Raw genomic sequence first — 24,696 nt, forward strand, 5'->3', positions numbered from 1 at the left:
ACGTTAACCAGACAAACAGTAAGCGAGCAGCGAAATGCGCATGCGCCCTGACTCCCGGCATGTATTGCGCGCAGAACGACGCCATTTGCAGTGAAATCGTTCTAGTCTGCTGTTTTCTGTGCCTTTTTAAAATGTTTAAAACTATTAAACGTCCCGCCGACTGTAAAATACGGTCTGTGATACCGTTTTTGACAGCAAGGAACGTTTCAGCAGCGGATATTCATCGACAGATAAATAAAGTGTACGGTCCAAATGCAATGAGTGACAGCAAAGTGCGGAGGTGGGTGAGAGCTTTTAAAGATGGACGGGAAAATGTCCATGACGAACCACGATCTGGTCGGCCGTCAGTGACCACCGAAGATTTGGTGAAAGCCGTCGATGAAAACATTCGTGAAGATCGGCGATTCACTGTTTCTTCATTAGCAATAGAATTTCCAATCTTGAGTAGAACCACATTGTTTAAAATTGTTTCTGAAATTTAGGATTTTCGCAAATTGTGCTCACGTTGGGTTCCCAGGCTGCTTACTGAGGACCACAAAAAAAGAAGAATGGCTATTGCTCTTGAATTTTTGATCCAATATCATCAGGAAGGTGATAACTTTTTAGATCACACTGTGACGGGTGACGAGACATGGGTTTCCCACATAACCCCAGAAATGAAACGCCAGTCGATGGAGTGGCGTCACTCGACGTCACCGGCATTTGCGTCGTCACTCGACGACGGCGGCCGACTTCTATGACACCGGCATTTAAAAACTTGTATATCGTTATGACAGTGTTTAAGTTTTAAGTGTTTAAACAAAAGTGGAAATTATGTAGAAAAATAGTGATTGATGTCAGGAATCAAATAAAACAAGTTTTTTTTGAAAAATCTGTTTTGGTTTTTTTTAAATAAAAAAACGGACCTTACTTTCCGAATTACCCTCGTATAATAGTTTGGTACCTAAGTAGGAATTTATAAACTGATTATGGACGAATTCTACTTAACGTATAAGGAATATTTGAATTGGGTTATTAAAGGTTTTGGAAAATGGAAATATAAAAGTAAAATCATAGAAGTGCCAGATCATTAAATATTTTTGTTTGTAAGACTTCTCTCAGTTTAAATATATATATATATATATATATATATATATATATATATATATATATATATATATTTATGGTGCCAATTCAGGTGAATATTTTATGTACTATAAAATTGTGTCTTATTTAGTTTATGATTGTGAAGTCTGAAGTGTGAAGCTTATCATACAGGCCAGAGTTTACTGAACTAATGTCAATAAGTCAAATGATAATGCGTCTGGGGTCGCAAAGGTTCATAAATTTCATTGTTAGTTGCTCTTAGTTTTGTTACAACAGAACTGTGTCTGGTAATCACATTACAGTTTTATATCCATATATTCTGTCATATCATATGTATTACATTGAATAATAGTATTGTATCTAATTGTACAATAATATTAAAGTACAGTGGTCAGTTAAGTTCTAAAGTAGACCTAACAGCTTTGTAAAAGGATTTTTATTACATATTTTATATATGTATATATGTGCCCTTTTTAATCACTGAATGATGGGAATAGTTTAAAAAATGTATGACTTCTAAGACTAAAAATGGAATTTAGCTGTGTAATTAAATTTAAAGTTAAGAGATCTAAATTTGTATTGAACACCATGAAAATTTCATCAATCTTAGTAGTGGTGTATCATTACTATTCAATTCTAGATATATATATAATAATGATTCTTTCAATAACACGTAAAACTGACAAATGAAAATTCTTTCAACAAAGTGTGAAATGATTCTCCAGTCCAAAAATGACACATGAGTCTGCTATGGAACAAAATTGAGATTTTTCATTGTTTACCTTCTGTTTGACAACATATTCAGTTAAACGGTTATCCAACCCTCTTTATTTGACCACTACAGAAGAAGACCACTCTTCTGTCCATCACGGGTGTCAATGGGTCATAAATGAAGTGTTTTAGTCCATGCATAGATTAATTTTAAGCATGACCCTTTAACTTATCTTGGATAATTGTTGTTTTCGTAGCCACATTGAGTATATCGATTAATGTAACCTTCAATTTGTAATACATTTAAAAATTTCAATCGTTTCAATGATGCTTTGTTTGACAGGCTGTAATTGAGTAATATTTTTATTACAATAAAATAACCTTTGGCTCTGAAAAATGTAAATTATCATTGAACAAACTGATGTTTATAAAAAAAGTTTGATTCTGAAGCTATCTCACTGACTTTACATAAATTTCTGTGCTGTCAGGAGCAACACCTCACTGGTGTGTTAAGGTGTGGTGCTGGACAGCACTTTAAGTCTCATTTTATTTTTAATTTAGATAAGTAGCATAACTTGTAGAATATTTACAATAACTTATTGCTTATTACCAAAAAGCAGTTTATTATTTGTAAGATCTAAAACTTGGACTAATACTTGCACTAAAGAGCTAGGATACTTTTTAGGAAGTGTCTAGTCCAGATTGTGCTCTTAAAAATATGAAAAAACTTAATTCATACTAATTTCATCATATTTGAGACCTGATGATATTTCAGGAGACATTGTAATTAAAATTTAGGGAAACTATCTCAGTAATATTTTTCTTTGTTATTTCAAAGAACATGTTCATTCTGTAAGTACGAGGCGTGTTTTTTTAAGTACAGTTTTGAAATTCTGCCACTATAGCACTACGGTCAGTGCCCCCCTTGCGCACTGTCAACCTTCATCCGTTTGCAAGCCATAGACACAATGGCTAAAACTTGATCATTTTTCATTTCTTAATGCATTTTTCAAATGCCCCCATCAATTGAGAATCCTGCTGACTGGAAAGTATGTGTTGTTATTTGTTATGTTGGTGATAAAGATGTGAAAGCAATTAAAATTCACTGACAAAATTGTGAAGTGTATGCACAAACAATGTGATTGATGAAAAAGCATTAAAATGGTTAGGACTTTAAAAGATGGTCAAAAAATGTTCATGAAGAAGAAATGCAGTGGACAACCCTCAATGACAATGATCACCTATGAATTGGTGCAGAAAGTTAATAATAATAAAGTGAAAATGAACAGACATTTCACTATTTCTTTGTTATCAGAAGAGTCTCCTCAAGTTTAAAGAAGTATTCTCTAGGAGGTTTTATCGAGAAACACATTTTGCCTTATGAGAATGTCCGTCCCACATGTAATAAAAGGAACTCAAGATCTTATCACAGAATTTTGTTAGGAACAATTTTATAATACTCATAATAGCGCTAGTTTAGCGCCTTTTTGTTTTTTATCAGAAAAAGGACTTTGAAGGTCCAGCACAGCACCAATGACTAAAGCGTGAAAATGATTGCATTCACCCACTGCTGAATGAGGTGGCAATCTTCTATGACAACAGTATACAAAAGGACGTTTTTAGATATAGGTGCCTTAATATTGATGGCAATTATGTATAAAAGAAGATAAAAGAGTGGTCTTTCATATCAAAATAAAATTTGTACATAAAGTGATAACATGATTTTTTTTAAATATGTTAAAATGGTGCTTACGTACAAAACATGCCTCGTAGATGGACTTTATTTTTAATTAGTGTATGAAATGGACAAGTTAGATATGCCAATGTTCTGCCCTGGCATAATGTTTCACTGTGATTCATGTCACTAGGCAGCTTGTACCACAGAGTGATTCTGGTCCAATTAGAGTATCTTTGACTCCCCACTGAGCCGATTTGTCTCCTGACTCATTTTCTAAGATTTCTTTATGGGACACATCAAAATTCTTGATGATAATGTGATGCAAGCTGGTGTAGGGCTTTTATACATTCCTATTGAAGTTTGGATTTTGGCAGGAGTTTACTCTAAGCGCAGCTTGGTTGGCTGAAACTGCAAGTGCTTTCATTAGTGTAACTTCCCCCCCCCCAATTACGAGGTGAAGTTTTGTAGATCTCTACCTGAAATATGGGTTTTAAGTGTTTAAGGCTTCCTTTTACGGTGATATTTGAGTGTTGCTGAAGATTTAAAATCCTGATTTAGATTCTATTAGGGAACTGTCACTAAACCATAATATTTTAATTGGAATAAACAATAAAAGTTATTATTTTATTTGCATATCTCATAACATTACTACTGTAGGGCATTTGGAATTTTCTTCAACAAGATAATCTCTTTCATTGACTAGGCTCCCTCCAGTTGAAGACAATTAGTTTGTGTGCTGTCAGTTGTGCTTCTGTTTTAAAGAATATTATAGGAAAACATGTCAGTAATACCTCCAGTGTGACAGAAAAAGTGGAAGGCTCCCAAGGTACTATTAGTTCCAAGACATGCATTTATTTGATGTTATTACTTGGTGTACTTTCAGCAGCTAGGCCGGGTACCAAGTGAAATGTGATCTTAAAACTGTAAGTGGCTGATAAAATGCCCAAAATCCTTTATTTCAACTTTTGATGGTGAGCAGTGTCACAAGACTTCCCCAGTTGGTAGTTTTACTTTTGTAACATAAAAAAGAATTATAGATTCATATTATTTTCATTGAACACAGCAAATATTAATTTTGTACAGTAGTTCTTGTGAAAATTCTTTAGTTTTCTTATTACACTTTTATTTTAACCTTTTACTCTGTTAGAATCTCAACATTATGGTGAACAACCTACTAATACTCATCTCACAGTTAATTATAAATTACTGTCAGGAAAAACGAATTTATGGTATACTACCACTATATATATTTTCCACATTTAATATTGCTTGATTTAGCAGTTTATTTAATCAAGTTCCAGAACAATGGGGTGGTTGTTCGGTGGAAAGGTGGTCTAGCCAGTCTAGGCTAGACGGCAAGACAGCTGTCATCACAGGAGCTAACACAGGTGTTGGCTTCTTTACGGCTCTTGATTTCTACAAGCGAGGTAAACAAGGCTCATTGAGCTTGTGTTGTTATTTAGAATTTGGATGATTAAGTATAAATAATAGTACTGTTTACACAGAAAATAATAATTGGATTTAAAAGCCCATTCCGATTAAAGTCAAATAGAGCTGGCATTGATCTTTAAAGTTTGCAACACTTAAAGTCCAGTCCTCTTATAATCAGAAGATGTATGGAGTAAACTTTTCTCATGATTATTTACATTAATAAAAGTTCAATACATGCATGTAGAAGAAACTATTTAAATCAATCTTTTTGGATGACATTTATCCTTCTTTGACAGACTGACTTAAACATTTTATAAGTATATTTAATAATTTTGGTAGCAAGTGTAGTAGTAATAGACAGTATAATAGTTTTCGGAGGTGTTGATAATATAAATATAACAATTGAAGTCACACCAGTATGATATTTAACTGTTTTGATTGTTTTATTACTGCTAGTGCCACCTACACAGAATACTGTGCAATAACATAATGCCATGCATCTTTGCTAGGTGCACCAACTGCTTTAAAGGACAACTAAACAAGATTTGGGCTCATGGCTTGTTTTCTGTCTTAAGATTTTGTCTTATTAGGCTTTCCTAGGATATTGGTTTGAATTCCTTTTTGGGGACAAAAAGTGTGTTTGTGGTCTGTTGACATTACACCAATCTATGGCAAAGCCGGTTTGAAGACCCACCATGAAATAGTAGTGATTAGAAGGTAGTTTATGGGATGAGTGTATTCTTACAGAGATTCATTAGGCAATTTGTCTCTTTTTGTCTTCTTTCATAAAACACACTGAAGAATTTTTTTTCATATTTATGGATATTGTTTTACAAACATTAGAGGTATAATACTTTTCTATGATCATGAAATTGAATCCTCTCCCGAAAAAGGTTAAATTGTGATAAAAAAGGAAACCAGGGTGTTTATGTAGACCAAAGGAAGAGCGTTTCTGGTAATAACAACTCTCCAATTAGCTTTAATAAAGAAATCTGAATACATTGGTATTTACAAATACTACCTTTCATGACTTACAAATGTGTTTATTAAAAATATATAATTATGGTTTTTAATTCTCAAATATTTATTTAGTACTTACAAGAATGAATAGAAATGTTTTAAAATGTACACAAACTTAAAACAGATAAACTTACTCTGATTGTTGAATTTGTGTATTTAAAGTACACAATATAACATAGACTATATAACTATTACTATTCAACTGACAGTGTATCCTCATCTTGTAAAAATACTCTTTAACACTTCTCTCAACAACTCATCCTCCTGAACCAGTGTTTAAAGTACTGGTGCCACTGTGTTTATTCCACCATCCAGAGCTCATCTTTATAAGCTGCAACAGCATATTCAGATGATGAGCATTGCTTCTTAAGAGTCATAAGATAACAATTTGGGACTGTATTATAGGTAGATAAGTAATTAAAGTGGGAACTGTTTAATTAACTTTATCATTTTGATGAGCTGGGTAGGATGATGCAATGTAATGATAAAGCAGAATTCTCCTTATTCCTACTCTTTCCACTGTTCTTAAATTTTTTAAATATCTGGGGTAGCAAGTTTTGATGTACCACACAAAACAACAGAGAGTGTAATAGTACACTGGTTTTCAAGAACAACATTGATGACATGTCCGCTAGATGATAAAAGTTCTCTTTTCAACCATTCTCTTTCCAACACTTAATGTGGAAATAACCAACTGATTGATTGACGCTCTGTTTTAGGGTCAAACTGATTGATAGACACTCTGTTTTAGGGTCAAACTGATTGATACATTAAAGATTCATCAAAGAACAATATCTACCAACATTATTTCCTGACACCATTTCAAATGTGATTCTTTCTGTGTATCAGTCAACCAGTGTGGCACCCACCAAGAAGCACTAAGGTAGTGCTTATAAAGGATAGTGGAGACACTTAGCAAGATGATCCTAAGGTAGCTTCAAGATCTTGTTATCTAGATCGTGGGTTTTTCCATAGAAATGTTTTCTTCAGCATATAAGTTTTTCACTGTACTCCTCATCTGAGAGCCAAACCTTATTGAGTTTAAACTCCTGAAACCAATAAACTACAGTAGTACACAAGGGAGGAATACTCAAAAAGCCACGGATAACCAATCAAAGCAATGTATCTCACTCAAATAAATTTTATAATCATGTAAAATATTACATGCAAATGTCTTTTTTCCAATTCCATGGCCTGACACGAATTTGTTATCCGTTTATTCAAAATTAATAAAGCCCCAGGTGCTTTAAATTTTGAACGAACCTCCCATCTTTTATACATTAATTGCTTTGCCTCTTGTATCTAGTATGCACATCTGCTCTTTTAAATGTAGACATATTTCAAAACTTTTCTACTGTTCCTCATATTTGGAACCAGATGCTTGGAATCATATAAAAAATTCCTTTCGTTTTTATTTTTGACAATATGCTCTTTCAATTTACTATAAATTGAAACATCTAGTATAAGGTACACTAAAAAGATAATACTGTTTTTACTTAATTAATATTAAAACATTTTCATCTCCTGTGTACATATGTTCAACCGAAAAACCAAATGTTTATGTTCAGCTTATTTTATATTTAAATGTTTTGTTTTTTGGTTTTTACAGTACATAAATTGACTTTTCAGGGTGCAAAGTTATATTAGCATGTAGAAATATGACAAAATCAAGAAATGCTGCAAATCTCATAAGAACATCTTGTTCCGATTTAAAACATGTTGGAGAAGTATCTGTTGTATGTTTGGACCTATAAATTAAAACATCTAGTATAAGGTACACTAAAAAGATAATACTGTTTTTAATTAATTAATATTAAAACATTTTCATCTGCTGTGTACATATGTTCAACCGAAAAACCAAATGTTTATGTTCAGCTTATTTTATATTAAAATGTTTTGTTTTTTGGTTTTTTACAGTACATAAATTGACTTTTCAGGATGCAAAGTTATTTTAGCATGTAGAAATATGACAAAATCAAGAAATGCTGCTAATCTCATAAGAACATCTTGTTCCGATTTAAAACATGTTGGAGAAGTATCTGTTGTATGTTTGGACCTATCATCTCTACAATCTGTCAGAGATTGTGCCAGTCAGTTGCTGAGTGAAGAGGAAACAATCCACATTCTTGTGAATAATGCAGGTAATGTCTGTTATTAAAAGTATTTGAAATATTGAAAAATATTAAGAAAATAATTACAATAAGCATAATTATTATCTTCAAGTAAATATATTAAATTATGTATGTAATACCTTTAAGGATGTAATTTCAGCCCTACCATGTATGTCATGTAAAATTAAGTAACAATTCTATTTTAGCGAGATAAAAACATGTTTCCAACCAACTCTTGTCAAAAACTCAAACACAATTGTAAATTAGTATATGACTATTTTTAATCAAGTATAAAATAATTTACTAACAATACAGTGGGCCTGTTCATTTACCATGACTTGAGCAAGTTTTGGGTCATGGAAGCAACTTGGACAACAGATCAAGTTTGTGTGTTCACCGAGTGCAGTTTTAGATTAGAAATCAAAGGATATTTCTCTGCCTGCTCTGGCAAAACTAGAACAAAATATATTTGTTTTAATTTTGATGTCAATGTGTGTAGCATTGAGACATTGAAAGCCATCTACTTTGCTATGGTAAATTCCCATATGTCTATGGGAATATAGGCATATATACAGAGCCACAACTAAAAGAAATCTGGACAGAATCTTATTACAACAAAAAAAAAGCTTTAAGAATAATTTTTAACCTAAAACAAAGAGATACAGTAAAACCATACTTTTCTCAACTTCAAATTTTGACTGTATATGATCTATACATTTATGAAACTGTTTTATACGTAAAAAAATACAACAACCTAATTAATATTTTAAGTCATCATGATTACAATTTAAGACGTAGCAGATATGTGGAACAACATAGACTGAAGTTTTATGAAAAGAAAACTAGTTTCATCGGCACAAAATTTTTGTTTAACCTTCCTCTCAATATTCAAAATGAGCAAAATTATGAAAAATTCAAAAAAACTACTTGAAGATTATTTATTAACGTTATCCTTGTATTCTTTTGAAGACTTTTTTTGTTTCAATAGGTAAATAACTTTTAAGTATTGTTGGGTATGTTTAGAAATGTATAAAATCCCTTAAATTATCTAATAATTACCTTAAGTAATAACTGCCTTGGTGTGAAAATGCTTTAACTTACTCTGTAGAAGGCTACATAGCCAAATCTTACTTTTTCAGTGAGTGTCAAACTGATTTTTATGTTTTAAAATATAAATGATAAATTTATATTGAGATTTATTGTGACGCTATTCTTGTAATCTGTTACATATCTGAATAAAGAAATTTTGAATTTGAATTTGAGTTTAATAAATTCATGTTTGTAATAACCACAAAAATTTGAAAATAAACAAAACATCGTATTTTAGATTATTGACAACTCTAAGATAGTTTCTTCTGTAGAAGTACAAGTATCAAGATAAGTGTGTCATCATCAATTCTTTAAAATGCATGGAAAGTTAGAACACACAGAACATACAATGTTGAACAAAATACATAACATAATTTTATATGTACACAATATGTTCTGTGTATTTTTACTTACATCGACCCACATTTTGATTATCTAAAGATGAGATACTTGTTTTGGAACATTTTGTAAGTTCTAAGTAACAAACAGTCTTAGAACTGTTTGGCAGGTTAAGTGATCACATATTAAAAATGTTAAAACTGAAACAAAATTTATTGTCAAATCTATATTTATTTTAATTTAAATTGTGATAGTGAATATATAATTATTTATGATAGAATAGAAGTTTATGTTGCTTGAATCCAAGCAAAGTTGTTTGAAATTTTAAGAAACAAGAAAGTTGATTTGATTCTAACAAGAATAGGAAAGAAGGATTAAATATTTAAAATTTCTTATTTGACTGACAAAACTAAATCAGAAGTTCATTGCTCCAGTGATATGACAGATTCAAAAACTAATATTTTCATTATAAACTCTTTGGATTCTTTTCAAAATTTCTTGATTAGTTTTTGAGATGTAGATAATACAATTATCATAAGAACGTTTTCTTCTTACAGTGTTGTGCTATGCTTTGAGAAAAATTTGACCTTTTGAAATATATTAAAACCAAATGAGTTGAACAACATCCTTCAATCATTTTTATTAGAGAGAATAAAGAAAGAAATCGTGTTCATGACAAAATACTATACTTTTATTTTTCTACTATATACATAAAGAAAACTGTAATCAAGAATCATTATGAATGTATGATGAGTTGTTGCGGTAATAGTGAAATAGAATGGCACAGTAATCTTTACTACCTCCTAGGTTTAAATAGTCATGGAAGAAAGTCAAATTTACAGCCTCGTTTCATGTAGTTGAACTAGAGCACTTGAAAAAATGTTGAGAAAATTGGCTGATAACTGGTGGTTTCATCAGATGTTCCATTTTTATATTTTGGTTAAATCTTTACAAGTTTCAGCCTGCTGAGAAAAATGTCTTGTTAAAGTAATTTGTTAATAATAAATGTTAGTGGGGTGATGATTTCATCTTTGCACTGTTTGATCAATTTGGAAGAGATCTGCTCTCCATTGATATCGACTGTGTTAAGGTAATTATGACAATTTAAATTTTTTTACATTGCTTCATGGAAAATTAGTTTTGGTATTTTAGGTATATGGTTTGGTTCTATCATATGTGTTGGCCATTCTTCATTTCCATTGTTGAGAAGTGTCCTTATACATTTATAAGACAACAATCAGAAATCATAGCAAAAACGTTATTCTAGTAATTGGTAATGTCTACTGGGGAGTTTGAGAAAATAAATAATTTATTTTCAAGTAGACTATTTATTTTCTCTTGTCTTTCTCCTCTTTCATTATTTATCACTTTCCACATCAGATCTTTTAATACAAGACAAATTAAACCGTTTTCTTAGTGTTTTGAGTTTTAAATCATAATTTGTTTTTCTTTGAACTCAACAATTCAACATTTTCAATAGGATGACCAGTGAATAGTAATGTAAATAGTGTAGGCTTCATAGCATACCAAGTATTTTTTGAATTATTTTTCATTTATTATACACTGTCATAGAATGTTTCAGGTATTGTGACATCCAAGAGAGAGGTAACTGTGGATGGGTATGAGATGCAGTTTGCCACAAACCATCTTGGCCACTTCTTGCTGACATTACTGTTGCTGCCTCGTCTAGTACGATCTGCACCAGCCAGAATCATCAATGTAACTTCAGAACCACACTGTATCGGTAATACTTTAGTATCTGTCTATTTTATGAATACTGCCTTTTTTTCAAGTGTTAATAAAGACATTTTGCTGATTGGCATACCTGAGAGTGATTATTCCATTTTCATTATGTATATTGCTGCTGCTCTCAGCTGTGGTTCAAGTTAGCAACCAAATCTTACTGCATCTTCAACCGAGGCCAAAATATCTATCTATATAATGGAATCTTATATACCTGAACATTGTACTCATAGAGAACTGTTTGTTCCTCATCTTACATTCAATATATGTTTAGTTGATAAAAATAAAATTATTTAATGACTTGGATTCTTAAGTAAAGTTTACATATACATGTCTTTTATTACGACCTCATTCAGGAGAGAAGGAAAAATAAAAATAAATGTGTTTAGTAATGAAACGAAATAAAATAAAAAAGTTAATAACATTCATAATGAGGGCTTTAAATACATCTCCTGGAACCTTGTGAGTGGAGTTTATGTGCTTATATAGCTTGCAATTTATGTGCAACATAACCTAATAATTACAAGTAAATATTTTTCTTGACTTTCTGAAATGAATACTATAGTTCATGCCTTGTTATGTCAAACTTGTGTATGAACACAAGAGCATTTGTATTCATAAGTGTTGAAGTAACAAGTCTTGAAAATGTCTAATATTAAAATCAGAGTAGGAGGCAAGGGCTCACCTGCACGATGTATATGAAACTTTCTCAAACCATTGCGAGTACAGTTGCCAAATTTCTAAAGACTTAACAAACTTTATCAGTTTCAGAGAGAACAGTTTGCACTGCTTTAGCAAAAGTAAATGACAGTGGTATGGTAGAAAAAGAAAGAAAATAGGTGGACAAAATTACAAGCTGTAATAAATAAGAACAAAAAAAACTTGCTGTATAATACATTTATAATTTTAATTGAGTAGAATTCCACTATTATATAGCAAGCAATATGCTTTTAAAAGATTATTCATCTGAAAACCATAAGATGCCCATTTTTAACACATACTGTATTGTTTTGTGAGGAAAGCTAGCAGTACACAGACCAAAATATCATTGAACTCTGTGTTTAAGCTATAGAGAAGGGGAAGAAGAGCAGAATAAAAATTAGTGCCATATTTAAGTTCATTTTACATTCAATAAAACTTTCAAAGTTTATTAACTTATAAATATTCTGATGGAATGTGAACAGATTTACATATGTAAAGAAAGTACTGCATTTAAAAATCCATACTTAGTTTGCTGTCGATTTTAAATTTTGTTCAGTCCAAAACATGAATTTGTATCGTCATAATTTTTTTTGGATCTAGGCAAATTTAATAAATTTTAACAAGTGTTTTCTATACAAAGTTAAATAAGGTTTCTATAAAGTTAAATTTCAAATACAACTAAAAACTGATTTTTAGTTTTTATATGTACAAACCTGTTTTGTATGATTAAATATCTTTCTTAATGACTATTTTATTCTTCACTCTTTTAAATCTTAGTGGAGTCAGTTGTTTAAGTTCTTCTGAAGGGATTTAGTATTATGTCACAGACTGGCTTATTTAAAAATATCACCATTTGGAAAGGAAATAGAAGCTTATTTAAATTCTCTTGCATATTATCTCAAAAATATACTTCATAAACAACACATCATAAAGGTCATAGAGCATTTGGTATGAGTTTGGCATTAAACTTATTTTTCATTTTTCTGAAAATTGTCAAAATACAATTATGTTATTCATGTGAAATTAGTCATGTGTATGCAAGGTAGGGAATGTAAATTTAATAAATAAAACTAAAATTGAATTTATTTTAATTAATAACATTTACTAAATGACTTAATTAATTAATAAATTAACTATTGTTTTCGATATCGTTTCCTCAAGTTGATGTGATAGGATCAGTGGTAAAGGCAATGCTACTATGATATACAAAGCTATAAGGTTGCTGGCAGAGCTGATATAGATTCAATGATGATGTTGAGAGAAGTTTGGAAAAAAACTGTGTATGAGCAGTATTTTGAATTTGTAATATTAATATACTATTTTAGTTCTAATATTAGTTATATACTGTAAAAATGTTGTATAAAACTAAAGAATAAAATATTTAAAGTTATTTTAAACAATTTATTTTATGATATAAATTGTAATAATAGCGATATGACTGTAAATTATTGTAAAGAAAGAAGCTGATATCATTATGGTTTATGGATTGTGAGTAACCTGAGCAGCACCCGTATTTTAGTATTCATCTGTTTTAAACTAAACAAAACTACTCTCATTAGATTAACATTGGAAGTTATATTAACAGACTCGCAGGCAGCAGTAAGCGCTATAGAAAACAGCTTCGAAGGTTTATCGAAACAAAATCTAATCTTTTCAATAATATTCAAAATATTAGAATCGAAGAAAAATATTGACCTGTAGTGGATTCCAAGTCATATAGGTATTTCAGGTTATGAAACAGCTGACAAATTAGCAAAAGAGGCAATCAAAGATGGCACTAAAATAGAGCAATTAAATTTATCCATAGACCATTTCAAAGCGTACCAAAAACAATTATACTTCTCAAAAAGTAACGATCTGTGTAAATAAAGCCCTATGGTATAAAGAGGTTGTTGAAACGATGCCAAAATATACATGGTTCAAAAATGTTGAAATGAAAAGATGGAAAATGATCAACATTCTAAGGTTAAGATTTGGTCACGCAAATATAAATAAAAATCTATATACTATTGGTCAGTACTTCACTCCACTGTCTGACATGTACTTTAGGTCATAGTGAAACTTTGGAACATATCTTTTTTACGTACCCTGCATATGACAATGCGAGAAGCCAAGGTTTAAAATTAACTAAGAATAAGTATGGGATGAATGTTCAAAACTTAAATAAAATTCTCCAGTTAAACGATTTAGAGATTTTAAAAGAATTACTTGAATTTTTGAGCTCAATTAAGAAATGTATTTAAAACAAAGTAAATCTCTGCATATTGGTAACATAAATGTAACCTGGATAAGGTGCTTCAACCAAGGAAGCCTGGTAGGCCCTTAGCGAGAAGATATCCTAGATCCTTTCAAGACTCCTACATCAAGAAACAAATAGTACATTGAGGCGGCATGGGATTTCCCAAAGCCTATTAACTTAGAGCTAACAATTAGAGAAGAAAATAAAAACCATTGGAACTTTAGTAGCCTGTGTGCAGAATCCTATATTGAATATATTATGAACCCACAAAAGGCACATTTAGAGTGTTCGATTGATACCAAATAATGTATATAAAATAATAGTTGAAGATATCTAAAAATCAAGGAACTATTTTAATAAAACGGGTGCTAAGTAAATATGTGGTTATAACGAGAGTAAATAAAAAAAAAAACTATGAAAATAAATAATTAGATACCAATTTTATTTTATTAAATAACATAATATTGTATACAAGCACATAACTGAAAGTTAAACAAACTACATAAAAAATTTAAAAAGAATTAGGATAAAAAGGATTTAATAAATGTATTTTAGTTTTTTTCTGTTCAAAACGTATAAATTGTATTATAACAAATAAATATAAAATAGACACTATCTAAATTAAATAAATAGTTGAGTTAATTTATTTAACATGCCAAAGAACAGTTAGGGAGCTAACCTTCTGTATACTGGAAAAATTATAGACAGGCTGTAAAATAACTCTCTGCTGATATTATTTTTCCTAATAATTAGCATTTTGATTGGATTTGTGTTGTAGTTAGATACTACTGGGCTTCTCAAGGTTAAATAACCTTTAATAAGCAATACAGCCGTTAAAATTAATTCATCACAAACAGTTATTCTCATACTTGGGTACAGAGGAAAATGGTTATATGAGTATGTTTTAATTTTTTTAAACTTATAATGATAGGAAGCCATGAAATTCCAAATAGTGATACTTTATAATTTTCTTTTACTCTTTATTAATGTTACATTTGATTTCAGCCAACAGCATTGATTTTGATGACATAAATGCAGAGAAATCCTACTTCTATCATACAGCATACAGTCAAACAAAATTAGCAAATATTTTATTTACTAATGAACTGGTGAAAAGACTTAACTTAGCTGGAGGTAAGTTTTCTACAAGCAGTAATTTTCTCAATAGTTTGAAACTTGTTTAAACACTAATAAATTAGTTCCCTCAAATGGAATTACCCTTATAATTTCATAATCTCTTATGGGTATCAGTGAATTTGATTGGACACCCCACCTTATTAATAGTATGTATATTAAAGGTTTGAGTTTATATTTTAACAAATGTTTATGATGTTAAAATAATCCTTCCGTAATGATATAAAATTATGTTATTTTTACTCTTCCAAGAACTCCTTTGCAAAAATCTTAAATATGGCTCTCTACATCGAGATAGTAATGTAAAAATATAGTGCTAATATTTATGTGTAATTAAAGATCTACTGATTAACTCAATAAATAATTTTTGTATAATATTTAATCTAAAAAAGTTCATAATAACATAAGACCTTTTGGCTCACTGGAAAACAGATTTAGTTAGATATCTGTTGCAGCACATTAGACTGTTACATTGAAGCTTATGTCACTAAACCACATGGTTTGGTAAAAACAACAAGAATGTGCATTACATTAATTCTGAAACACTCTAAACTTCTATGTTCTGAGAGTTTACATCCTCTGTCAGATTCCTTTTAGGACTTCTCAGACTCTGAGAGCTCTCAGCTTTTTGGAGCTATCAGATTCTATGACCTACTGGCGTGTTGCAGGTCTTGACCTCTACTAGGTTCCATCCTCTAGATGCTCCCCACCTCTGGCAGCCCTGGCTTTTGAGAGCTCTCAACCTCTAGGACCTCCCAGACTCTAGCAGGGCTTTGCCTTCGTCAGCCCCCAAGTCTCTAGCTAGTCCTCTTGCATGTCCCAGATCCTGGGAGTTCTCAACCTCTAAAACCTCCTGACCTTTGGCACGTTCTGGCCTTCGACAGCCCAATGCCTCTAGCAGGTCCTGGCCTAGTGTAGGTCTTGGTCTCTGCTACTGGATGCTTCCAAACTCTGAGAGTTCTGGCTTTGGGAGTTATCAGCCTCTAGGACCTCCTGGCCTGGGCATCTGGCAGTTAATGCCTCTAGCAGGCCTTGGCCTCTTGTAAGAATCAACCTCTAGCAGGTACTGGCTTCTGGCGATTCCCAGTCTACGGAAGCCCTCACTCTCCAGAACCTGCCAGGAGATGGCAGGTACAGGTCTGTAACAGCTCCTTCCCTTTTAGAGTCTGCGCTGCTCTCTTTCAAAATTATTAATTTCATATAATATTCATACCAAATTTGGTATGAATATTTCCTATCACAAAGTATTTAGAATAAAATTGTGGACATAATGGTTTTGATTCTAGATCCTCATCTCTATCTCAAAGGGCAGCAAAAATCCATGCTCGGATAATATTTTTAATATACAACATACACAGCAACTTTAGTTAAAGTTGATCCATCAGGTTTGTCAGAGTAATTGTACAAATAGATTTGGCCTTCAGGAGTCACCCAAGATTATTTTCTCAGAAGGGATTAAAAAACATTCTTGATTGACATTAATTATTTTTTTAAACTTTTGTGTTAATTTTTGTTAAAACACATCCACCTGCAAGATGCCTATAGTATTTGTGTATAAAATAGTTTTTGTCTGGGGCTTTGTCTCCTTAGCTCCAAAACAGGCTGTCCTTGGCTATTATTTGCTATATAGAATATTTAACTAAATTTTTGTTAAAATCTATCACACCACAAGGAGTTCACAGTAATTAGATATATTACAGATTTGATCCTGGGGATCAGTCCCCTTATCTCATAAAACGTAGTAAGACTATCATCCTTGGTTAAAATTTGTCATATACAATATTCATTCCATTTCTTGCTGAAATACAACCCACTTCAAGTTGTCTATATTAGTTGTACATAAAATGGTTTTAACCCTAGGGCTCTGTCCCTTTGTCTCAAAAAGTACTGAAACATCATCTTGGGTAAACATTTATCATATAAATTGTATAAGTTCCAATTTTTGTTAAAATCCATCCAACCACAATATGTCTATGGTATGGTGTTGTTTTTGGTAGAAAAAGGTTTTGATCTTGGGACCCCACTTCCTTTGGTTTGATTTGACCCCAACATCGAACTTAAACTTACCATTTATCTGTAGAAAATTCATATCAAGTTTAATAAAGATGCATTAAGAATTAATTGAGCCCATAATCATAATGATAGATAGATGAACAAATAGGTAGAGAATGGTTACATTGGCACACTGCAATAGCTAGATTAGAAATCTACCAAAAACATGTCCATCTTAAAAATTGTAATACAACTCCAAATATTTCATTTCTATTGATCAATAGCTTTGTGTTATGAGTGCCTTGGTGTACAACAGTTAAATTTAGACTAGCAGTATGTTACCTGTAAAGAAAGATTTTTGTTTTGTTATGGATTATTATATAGTTCCTATCTGTTCATATGTACACATGAAAGTATCGGAATGTACATAGTAAAATGGAAAATTTCAATTTAAATTCCATCACAGAATGAGTTCGTATATGAATAAATAAACTATTGGGAGTAATTGCATGTTTTGATTTTCTAGCAACTGTGGTTTTTAATTTTCAAAAACTTCGGTCATTTTCAGATTTAGTATTAAAATATTTGATTCCCAATGAACCATGTTTAAAAATATAAATTCTGGCAAAAAATTGTATATTACACAATTTTTCATGTGGATATTCAGATTCAAGAGAGATATATTTAAATTACACTCTATTACACTATGTTTTAAGACATTTTAATTTCTCCAAGTATAATTTGTTATGTTTTTGCACTTTTGAATTTTATTTCACACAGATTTTAACTTGATTTAAAGTAAAGATACATTAAAATTCAGGTAGGAAGTATTATTAATACAATACAACCCATAATGACTGTAATATGTAAATATGAAAGAATGTAATATTTTCAAAGTATTCTATTTTTAGCCCCGGATACATCAAAATTTAAATATAGATATTCTCAAACCAAGTGCAATGGCTTTTTAAACATCTTACATGCCTGCCAAGTTTGGATAAAGTTTACTTAGGTACATTTCAAAGAGAGTTCTACTTTTACATTATTTCCTCATAAGGAATTAATAGGAACACTTTTACCTCTCAAAAATACTATTAAATTAAAAATTCAATAAGGTATATATTCATAGGTTTTCAATGTCTCACTTATTAAAAAAATTTCGTGTCATTCTTAGCTCTGTTTTGAACTTTGTGGCAGTCTATGTATCAAGTCAGTTTATGAGTGAGTCAGACCTACCTTTATAATGTTTCACCAAATCGTTTACATTTTTGATTTAAAAACAAGAAATAAGCGAATAAAAGTAGTTGTTAACATCCCGCTAATGTTTAGTTTTGATAAAATATAAAAAAAAGAAAAGCTAAACCATTTGGGAATTTCTTCACATTCTGTGAGATATTATGTATGACATGTTTTGTGTTTTACTCAATATGATTGTCAATCTAATCAAATTATTATTCTTTTTACAACTTCCCCTAACACAATAAAAAATCAATAGGCCTACTATTTTAAGCAAAATTATAATTAAGTAGTTGTAATTGACTCACCTTTTCAATAAGAAGAACTTTTCAAAGTAAATATAGACCTTTTGAAGAGGATGTCTTCTCTCATCATATTCAGTATTTGATGGAAGTTAGTGGAATTAAAATCTGCATTTAAACAGAGTCACGTAAGTACAGTATTGGCATTTGTTAGTCAATGTTTTTTTTTAATTTCTAGTAACTGATGTGACCGTGTACAGTGTAAACCCTGGTGATGTAAACACTCAGCTGAGTGGTGACTTTGCATATATGATTTTTCCGGGAGTGGGCTGGCTCTTCTCTAAGTTGAAGTGGCTGATCATGCAGTCAGGGGAGCAAGGAGCCCAGACAACTGTGTACTGTGCTGTGGCTGACGAGACAGCTCACCAGACTGGGCTATACTACTCGTAAGTCTTCTTAATCAGTTTTTGTATAGTAGTTTGTCCTGTTTGTACTTCTGATTAGAAAAATTGTCAGAATCTAGAATACATCTATCTTCCCAAAGAGTAAAGGCACTTACATTTATACCAACAGAATATTTAGGATGTGTAAGTATGGTGGTAGGGGCCATCTCCTGTCCAAGATCCCTTAAGGAGGGTAACAAGCTTTATCTCTTGTAAAGGTAAGGCTGGCTCTGTTTCAGCCTCATCCAGACAAAGCGGGTATGGAATAGTACTCTTTCCTTTTTCGGCTAGTACAAGCCTTTAACACTAAGGGAGTTCCACTCAACCCCATCATCCTTTACAGTAAACTAGACCTATCAACCAACCCTTTTTATCTCAATTTCTTGACAAATCTTCGATTAGAGTTGTGCCACTCCTGGACAGGACATTCAATGGATTGGCCAGATTTAAGTGACACATAGTTTTTTGCTGCACCAAATACTGGTCCTACTGGCATGTACAAACCAACGAGAAGTGAACCCTTCTGGTGAATGGAAATATATATAGAAAAAGGGATTAGTGATAAGAAGGGCGCTGGAATCCACAATATCAATATTTATCTGTTCTACCTGCAGTATGTGTCATAGATGTATCTGATGCCAAATAGCTATGGAATTATTAAATATCTTTAGATACATCAGAGAATTCTACCTGTGGTTTCGGTAAGCAGCTAAGATGAGTTACCTGAACTTATCATCAATTTGTCACCAGAAATGATAAGAAGATTTGCCATGTGGTTATGTTTGAACAAAGGGCAATTAACCTTAATGTAAATGTACTTCTGGGACTAAACAATCCTAAATAAACATGTTATCCCAACTTTCAGTTGCTTTCACAAACAGCTCTTATACAGGGACACCACTCACTACCTGAAATCATCACTTAAGTGGATCACCTCATCAGAGTTAAAAACCTTCTCCGCTGTTATAGTTCAACATCAAATAAAGTGATAGGTGTGAACCATGTTCTAAAGGTGATGTGTGCCTGGTATCCCTGACAGTAATATGCTGCAATATACAGTACTGATTAAATTTACCCAAAGACAAGAAAATTAGTTTTGTAAAAGAAAATATATTGGTCAATAGATAAATAAATCTATTACTCTATTACTAGGTTAAACACTTGTTATGTCATGTATTTACCATTTGTTACATTCACTATTTTACAGAAGTAAAAAAATAAACATCACATACTGCACTGCATTACCTTTATAATATAAAGATTTAAAGAAGTGAAACTGTTGATGTCAAAAATAAATAATGCATACTGAAATTGGTTCATTCATTGTGCTTGAATTATATAATGATTAAATTTCAGTTGTCCAACAAGCCAAGATATTATGTAAATTTCTTCATGCAATAGTTGTTTAACCAAAGCTTTGTATTTTTATCAGAAACTGCCAGATTGCAGAGACTCCAACTGCTACCAAAAGTGAAGTGATGGCCAACTTACTGTGGTTAAAAAGCTTAGAGATGACCCATTTTGAAAAAAATACTGACCTATTCACACCAGCTTAATTTACGTTCAGCTAGTATAGAGATCATTATAGTATAATTGTTAATAGTTTGATAAAAACCTGAATATGTATTTTTATGAATGAATTAATAAACAAGTTAACAGTTAAAGTAAAAAATATCTTGTTTATTGTGTTATTTATTTCCTGTAAAATAAAATGTACATTATTAAAACAATATTTTAGTTATTATTTACATTCTTTTATTATAACCAATAAGAATGCTGTTCAAGGAGTTTCATAAACCTTTTAATTTCTTCACTGAAAGATGCTATTGTGCCTCGTGAATAAACTTTGAACTCTTGAACATTTCCTAGTAATTTCTATTTGAAATTAGTTTTATACTTATGGTTGGTGAATAAGCTTTTATTACTTTTTCTGCATACGCAGTACAAGAGGGAAATGTTTTAATGGTAAGATGATTAATTATTTTGGATTTTTAATGGAAATGTCATTTGTGATAGTCAAAAGCAAAGAAGTTTTTTTATGTTCATGTATTTACTTTTACTTCGTTTAAGTTTTATTTACTTTATAGTTTTAGATTTTTACTTAAAGTTCATTTAATTTTGAATAGGTTAAGCAATTTTGTTATTAATTATTTAAAGCATAAGGTAATAATTTACTGTTGCTGTATTAAAATATTGTAAATTTATTGTATGATATAAGGTTGAGTGGTAGAGAGGGCTTGATAGTCCTAACTCCACCTCTTTAATAAAAGCATTTTTCATTCTATCATTTCATTAAACTATTTGTGTATATGAGTTTATACGTAAGCCTGTCATATACATTAATTAGACAGAATGTACACACCGATTTGAATCAAATTTGTTGTGCATGTGCATTTATTATTAGGACATATTTTTTTGTAAGCTTTATTTTTGAATAATTTTACATAAGACCCTACATTCTCTAAAAACTACCCTAATGATTTTGTTTAAATTTTAATTAATATAGAGCTATGACTATCAGTGCTTTATATTTAAGCTGGTGCAATTGATTTTATGTTTGCTAACATTTAAAACTTTACAGTATGTGCAAGTGTTATGTAAGGGATTGACATCTTTTTATTCATTTATGACTAAAAGAAATTATATATAATATTGTAAAAACTTACAGGTTTTGTAACATTTTAACTTAATGAAATCAATTTGTTTGTAAATAAAAACTTGTTATTCACTGAGCCAGTAACTCAAGTACATGCTATAAAAATTTTAGATTTTTATCTACATCTGTTTTTATTTAATCCTGATTATAAAATGCTTAAATTTAAAAATGTCTAAATTTCCTACTGTTAATTCATATAATCTCACGTGGAGTAATCAAAACCATTTCTCTACTTCTGTTTTCAGAGAAGTCATCTTTAAAGAATCATCTTTATGAATTTCACAAAAAAACTATTGTTCAAACCCAAAATGGATTGCACCACCTTAGCTATAATGAAAGTCACACCTGAGTGTTTGGCAAAAAAACACTCAAAATGCTATGCCCACCAGACTGGCAGATTTTATTTGTATTTTTTGTATTATAAACTGTTAACGGGTGTTGATCTTTTTTCACTGGTTCAATAAAATTACAATAAGATTTATTACAGAATTTAGCATGCCAAAGAAAATATATAAAATGGGTCTTTATCTATAAGTGTGACAACATCGCAGACTTTATTAGTAATGTGCTGTGACTATTTTGTATGAAATAGATGCAGTATGTTTCCAAAATATTTTAAAAGAAACTTTTATTTGATCTTTTTATTTTCGTCACAAAATTTCTGAACAGTTGTTCTAGCTTGGATTTCAAAAATGTAAACCACAGCTGCAGCTCTGATTTTGTTATCAGGATTAGTTATCAATGACAAAAATGAAATAATACTTGAAATTTATATTGGCCTTCCTAAGGAATTTAGTTACAACTTGTAATATACTATTACTATTATACACTTTAAATAAATGGTTAAACTTAATTTGTATTCTGATTATAGTTAGAAATAACAAATAACTCGGTTATGATATAAATGTGAACTTTAATGATGATAAATTAATTGACATACAAGTTTGAATTTTGAAACAAGATGGAGGATACAATAATGGTAAATTTTTAAATACAATTCTTAATTTTTTAGGGCAGGGTGGTCGTGCTGGCTTAATGAAATAGAAATATTGGGTATTTTTTTAATAAAAGATATTGTAATTTTGAAAAATAATTTTGTTAAAATTTAATTCTATTAATTTTGAATTATTAACCAAATTGAATGTTCCTGGGTTTTATGTTCTTCCAATGAATCACTATTAAACTTAAAAGGAATTTTCTCACCCAATGTCTGTCTTCTGCTTCTTTGTACTTCAGTGATAATAAGAATTTAATAAAGTAACCTTTCAAATACTGCTGAATAAATGTAACCAGTTTCTTTATTTAAAATAATAATCTTGCTTCACTTCTTCCAGATCCCTCTCTCCTCTTCACCTTTCAAATCTTGCTCTCTTCACTCTTCAACAATCATCCCTGCACACTGTATCACTGACTTTAGTTCACTTTATAACTTTTGAGTTTTATATGTAATAAGGTGGATTTTGATTAATTTTGATTTCGTATTTATTATTGTTTGTATTAAAATTTGAGACAATTTATAAATAATTATTCCTTAATTATTATTACTAACAAATTTCTAAATTCAATTAGGCCTAAGTATTGAAATGAATGTGAGATGGGCGTATGAAATGAGTCATTACAATCTGAAATGTCAGAGTAAAAATAAAATTGTCATTGTCATCTTACAGCCTAGAATTGTTTAAAACAAAACTATGTACATTGTTACAAAATTTCTCAATTGCATGCCACTTAACATTGCCAAATAATAAAATAATATTAAATTTAGAAAATAATTTAACCATCATTTTCTGACAAGTTTTAATAAGGCTTTTTATTCTTTACATGAACTATTCACAAATGGTTTTAACAAACTATAAATATACTTGTATTTTTATTTTTGTAAGCTAAAAGTTTTATTTTTGAAAACCCCTCCCCATACTTCCAGGAAAGTTTTGAAATGTTTTGAAATTCTAGGTCATAAAATCATGAAAAATAGTATTTCTGAACTAATAATAGGAGGGCAAAGATCAGGTCAGAGTGTATGAAGTTTGCAGTAAAACCAATCTACCACCAATCACCAGGAAACTTATACAGGGATAATTAAAATTTTTCAGTAACAAATACAGTTTACACAATGTGTATTTAACGAAACAAAATTTAATCATAACATTAACAAAGCTTACATCACAAATCAAGACCAAAGCTCTTTGAAATCTACTCTCGAATCAAAAAGTATAGATATCTGAGTTTGATAGTTGATCATAACTAACTAATATAATAGAGTTACAATAACAGGGGTTATATTAAACTTTAGCTTGTTTATTTCTGTGTTTCTACATAGCAAACTGTTTATTAACAACTTCCAGTTTTTATATCAATAACAATGAAAAATAACAGATTTTGGCGATTTTCAACCAAACTCTAACTTTGAAAATTCATAACTCAGAAACTTGTGATCCGATTAAGACCACATCTAATATCTATATTATATTGATATATGTGCACTGTAGTTGTAACTGTGCTAAGTAAATTTGGGAATAGTGTGAAAAAAGTTGTTACTAAATTACTATCCTAACTTATTCTTGACCGTGTGGTCCACAAAATTCGGCACTGGTTACATTATGGAGCTTGGTCATTATCTTGAACGTATGGTTTAATTTTTAACACAGATTGAATTGAACAAGTTTTGTTAATTCACTGAAACCAGTACCTGTTCGCTTTAAAGCGCAATCGCCAGACTGCCCAGGGCGGTGTTGCCTCGTAGTGACAACAAATGACATCAAATTAACATAGACTGTTAGGCCTCATGATGTGCTTCCGGGTGCGCAAAAGGCCTTTGAGGCTTAAGTGCATGGCAATAGGCCG

The 24,696-nt window shown here is 30.9% G+C and overlaps 1 pseudogene; it reads left to right on the forward strand.

Moving 5' to 3' along the window:
• Nucleotides 1–4,765: 4,765 nt before the first annotated feature.
• Nucleotides 4,766–20,870, forward strand: LOC124360703 (annotated as a pseudogene).
• The last annotated feature ends 3,826 nt before the right edge of the window (nt 20,871–24,696 follow it).

This window comes from Homalodisca vitripennis, chromosome 4 (genome assembly GCF_021130785.1).
Source record: "Homalodisca vitripennis isolate AUS2020 chromosome 4, UT_GWSS_2.1, whole genome shotgun sequence".
Lineage (NCBI taxonomy): Eukaryota > Metazoa > Arthropoda > Insecta > Hemiptera > Cicadellidae > Homalodisca > Homalodisca vitripennis.